Below are 5623 nucleotides of genomic sequence, written 5' to 3' on the forward strand. Positions count from 1 at the left end.
CTAGCATGTGCTGAAGAGAGAGTCCCTGGCTATTCCATAGAACTCCACCTACCAAATTCTCCCATTAGGATAGCAAATGTTAACAATATACTTTACTAGTGAAAGACAAGTTAAAACATCAGAATAAGTCCTCACTTGCTGATCGTATCATGAGGTCAGGCTACTGAGTCCAGCAGCCTCTGAAAGCTACATTTGCCAAATTAACACTTTTATAGGTTTCACATGTCACAGCTCCGGAACTCTTTTCTGTTTCTTATTGTGCAATGCATACTGCTTAAAGAAGGATGAATACACCTCGTCACGATGTACCATATAGTTTCTCTTGTTAGCCAAGTCCCTTTAGTGGGTGGTGTATTCTGCATAAGGAATTTTACAGTTGTCTGAAACCACCTAATTAGGTATAACATACACATGCTGCATTTGGGGATGAATTTGTTATGGAAATCAAAATAATCCTCATACTCTTGGAGATCACATTTTTCACCTGATGAGGTGAGCACCTGTGGCTTTATCATCAGTACATGGGATGGCAGGAAAGAAGAAGCGCTCTTAATGTATGAACACTCCTCTTTTGGAACCTATTCGGAATGTCTTGCTTAAATGAATGGCTGTCTCTTTTACTTTATGTTTTAGGCTCACAAAAATGGATTTCAAACCTACTAACAGCATTATATTTTTAAAAACCCAACAACGTGATATATTTCTTGCATGTTTATTAAAGCAGAAAACAATTCTCAATTTATCATGTGGCTCTGGATTTCTAATTCCCCTCCACTACTAAATTTTTTCTTCTGGGGTATGTTCTTAACATGCAGGGAATGTCAGAAGCCCATCCCCTTGCTATTGATGATATGAATAGCAACACTAGGCCAGAACCTTACTCAGTGTAAATTGGCAGAGCTCCATTAACTTTAACCAAGGACCTGGCCCTAAAAGGTGCCACTCAATGGACAGCAAGAGAACATAACTCTTTGTTTTTTCTGATGCTGCTGGGGAGGAAGCCCTTAAATAGGCTCTGTAGAAGCTCAGTCTATGCTTCCTTTCTTTCTCCCTTTTGAAAAACAATAGGCTCCCAAGATAGAGCTGACCCAGTGAACTTGCAAATAGGGCAAAGGTACTGATGTTCTTTTCTACACTTTTGTTTCAATAGTTTCCTTCCCCCATCCCGCCCCTCCCAAAAGGCTGCAGTTATGTACTCTGCTTTATTCCCAAACTACTTAATAGCTAATTACACTTTACACAATTAATAGTTATTAACCGTGGTTGGAATAATAACAATATTGCAAGAAAAACTTGTGACAAAATACATAAGAAAATAGAAAAAAAAATGTGTGAAGTGAAATAAGCACCTTAAAATTGTTAACTAGCACCCCCTAGTGGAACTAGAAAAGTACCAACTACTGAAATACAAATAAATTATATTTGACAATGACGTCTGCATTTTCCTTTTATGCTGGAGAATTTGCAATACACATTGTACAGTATAACTGAGATTTTAAAAGCTTATATTAATAGCTACATGCAAAAATGTAGTAAAGATAGCAGAGCTTTTTGTAGTATGGTGTATCATCATCATTATATGACATACTCAAGGTGACCTCCGCTTAGTTTCATGTTTGAAGTTTTATGGCACTTGCTGTGAACAATATTTAAGGACCGTAGGACTATTCATCTGAAAATCTCATAGTTCTTCAAAACGATTGGTATTATCCCTGTTTTATAAATAGTGTTACTTAGGTTCAAAGATGTTAAGTGATTTTCCCAAAGTCAAATAGGGTAAGGAAGAGAACACAGATATCCTGACTCTTAGCCCCATGCTCCAAGCAATAAACTGTGCCTCACCAATTCAGCCTTTACTCTTAATTTAGGTCATTAGCTCAAATCCACCCCAGTGCAGTAGTGACCCAAATGTTGCTACCACTTGATGACAGTTGGTGTTTTGTTCTAGTCGAATGAGATCTTGGAGTCACCATGAATAGTTCTCTGAAAACTTCAGCTCAATGTGCAGCAGTGGTCAAAAGAGCTAACTATGTTAGGAACTATTAGGAAAAAGCAATAGAAAATAAGACATAAAATATCCTAATGTCACTATATAAATCCATAGTGCTCCCACACTTTGAATATACCTCCAAAAATATATAGTGGAACTGGAAAAGGTTCAGCAAAGGGCAACAAAGATGATCAGGGGTATGGAAGACCTTCCTTACAAGAACGGACTAAAAGAAGAGACTAAAAATATTAGGGCTGATCAGCTCAGAAAAGCAATGATTAAGAGGGGGAATATGATATAGGTATATAAAATCATGAATGGTGTGGAAAAAGTAAATAGAAAAGTACTATTTATCCTTTCCCACAGTACAAAAAACAGGGGTCATTCAATGAAATTGATAGGTAGCAGGTTTAATACAAACAAGAGGAAGTATTTTTTCACACACCACACAATGAACCTGTGGAACTCTTTGCCATGGGATGTTGTGAGGGCCAAAAGTATAACTCGGTTCAGAAAAGAACTAGATAAATTAATGCAGGATAGGTCCATCAATGGCTATTAGCTAAAGTGGTTAGGAATGCAATCCCATGTTCCAAGTGACTCTTAACCTCTGACTGCCAGAAACTGGGAGGAGAAGACAGGGATGGATCATTCCAGCTGCCCTGTTTTGCACACTACCCCTGAAGCTCTGGTACTGGCCAGTGTTGGAGACAGGATACCAGGCTAGATGGATCATTGGTCTGACCCCATATGGCAACTCTTATGTTTTTATGAATCACTAAGAGGTGTTTCTTGTAAAAAAAAAAATGTATATATATATTGCCCAGTTTAATTTTTAAAGTTTAATTGTTTGGTTCATTGGGGCCCAGTTGTGCACCCCATCAATGAAAGATTTGTCACTGACGTCCGTGGTTATGGGAGTGGGCCCTTCGTGCTTTAGAGCAGTGCAAGATTGACATCCACTAAAATCCTCTATCAATCCCCAGACAGGTACAGCGCAGGCACCAACAGTGCAAGCTGCCCCCCCATTTCTACTCCAGCGGGTCTCACTATGATCTAGAGAGATCATCTGCCTCATTAAGGACCTCATCCAGCACTCATTGAAGCTCTTTTTTCATTTCAATGGGTCTTGGATTGAATCCAAATCCTTCACCTCTGCTCACACTGCCAACCGTGATGCCAGCTAGTATGAGCTTTGTGGTGTGTTTTCGGATATGGACAACTGTCCGCTTACAACTTGACTGAGATCACCAGCTAATTAGATGTAATAGGCCATTGAACACAACCAGCCAACAGTTGAAAACTTTTGTTCGCTATTAAACCAGAAGTCTAGAAATGGAAGTCTCCTTCCCACTGCACACAAATTCCCCAATATAGTCATTTGAAGAAAAAAAAAGAAGGCGAAATCAGCTGTGATTGTAGCCCAAACTGCATTTGCTCTCCACATATATCCCAGTGAATGAATTTCTTGGTTGGAACATTTGCCAAAACAGTGACTTTTGGGGGAAGGTTACTGAACCTTTGTGGGAGACAATAATCATGGAAAGTGACATGTGAAACCACGAACAAGAGTGTTTGCACCAGATGCCTGATTCCAACAGCAAAAATAAGATGGGTTTTACAAGAGCAGTTCAGTCAGTAGTTTGAATAATCTACTGATTAAATTATTTCCATAGAATAACAGGTGCATAAGTACAAGTAACATGAATTTGAGAAAAGCAAATGGTTTCTTGAGGCACCCACCCAATCTGCCATCCAGTTTGAGATTCTTAAATTAGTTAAGCTTTTTTCCTCTTGGGAAGGTTTTAACTTTCTATTTCCTTGGCTTTGGCCATCCAAGACCTAAACTGCACCCTTTAGGCTCAGCTCTCAGCATGAAGGGGCCGTGTGCATCTCTGCTGCCCCAGAAGTAGCTCTAGGAAGGAATTGTTCCAGAAGGTCATTCCACTGAGGCACAAGTTTTGTGAAGCTCCCTTTTTCCACTGGTGGAGGGTATGTTGCAGCAACCCTTTACAAGGTGCAGAATACTTCTTCCCACCTTTCATTCAACTGGGCAGCTAGGGGAAGCACAGAGTCATGGTTCCACCTACTACTCCTGGCCTTCTCTCACCCACACACCTGAACCAAAATTATGGGCAGGTCCTCCACAGCTACACAGAAGTGAGAGAGATCTTACTTCCCTGTGGGTCCCCATGGGATGAGGGCACAAGATAGCTCCAAATGAGAGCTTTGCATTGATTTGCTGTGAATGTACCTACTGTATTTAGTTTTCTTTAAAAAGCAATATAAAAATATCATTTTACTAGAGCAAAAAAATTTAAGTAACATCATCATGGTGTTTGTATTCTTGGTCTATCAATCCCAATTAGTTTTTGAAACAGATCCTCTTCTGTGTCACATTCTTTGTGCGGCATTGGTCTGTTATGTAGCAATTTTCCTCAAATGCCTGGTTTTAGTTTTCAGTAACTGTAAGTCACATATTGATATGTTTCAACTTGTTACAAGAATTTAGGAATCTCTGACCTTACAGGCACTACATACACTGCAGTCTGGTCAGCATAACTGTACCTTGAATAAATTTCATTCTAAAAAATACAAAACAGAAAAAGCAGTGCTAGAGTCTTACAAAGCAATCTTTCTTCACATAGGGACTAATCCAAAGCCTATTGGTATCAAGAGAAAGATTCCCATTGACTTTGGATCAGGCTAATAAAGGATAAACTTATTTTCATCACTGGAGGAAGGAAACTAGCCCCTGTAAATTAACCCCTGGCCAGTTCCCATCTTAAAGTCTGTTGATTTTATCTTCTCAGAGGTCAAGTTCCAGAAGTAAATGTTGCTTGCAGCACCTGCTGACCAATCTTTGCCACTCCTGCTGAGTTTTGTTTAGAGAAAGCATTCCATTATAACCAAGGTCATCACACCGTTAACAACCCAGGTTTGCGGCCCTCACAGAGGCAAAACTTCTATTGAAGTCAACGGGACTGTGTAAGAGTTATGCATGGTGAGGGCTCCCCTCTCTAGTAGGTGGTTTCAAACTCTTAAAACCATTGGGGAAGCAGGTGCAGGGATCGCTCCAGCATACAGGTCTATTCCAATGTCTTTATCAGCACAGACAGAACCCTGGTGTCACTGAAGAGAACAGGCCATGTCACAGAGCACAGATGCCTAAAGGCAACTCTCCCGCCCTCAGCCACAAACAGTCTTGATGGCCCCTCCCAGCCTCAGCTCTTAAATCTTGGATTAAGACACCTCCTTCCCTTTGGACAATGGACCTTTCTTACATGAAGTGCAGGCTCATTGAGACCACATGCTGATGCTGCTTCCCAGCCCCTATCTCCTAGCTGAGATTTTCCACCTGCTGTTTCAGCACCTGCAGCAGCAGACCTCCTCATGTCAGTCCCTTCTCAAATGGCAATCTCATCATCCAGTCAGAGGCCAGCTAACAGCAATGAGAGCTTTGGGTGTGTGGCGGGGCCAGCTCCTCCTGTCTGCCCATCCCCAGCTAATCAGGGCTGCTGGGACAAGGATAGTCTTCACAGTATTGCTGCTGCTATGTGGAATGGGGGCTCCACCTTTGTAGTTTCCGTTCACAAAGGGCAACCAAGTATAAAGTTTTATTTAGACTGAGGT

This window comes from Emydura macquarii, unplaced genomic scaffold (assembly GCF_026122565.2).
Source record: "Emydura macquarii macquarii isolate MOO-44397 ecotype Brisbane River unplaced genomic scaffold, CSIRO-AGI_Emac_v2 contig_2321, whole genome shotgun sequence".
Classification (NCBI taxonomy): Eukaryota; Metazoa; Chordata; order Testudines; family Chelidae; genus Emydura; species Emydura macquarii.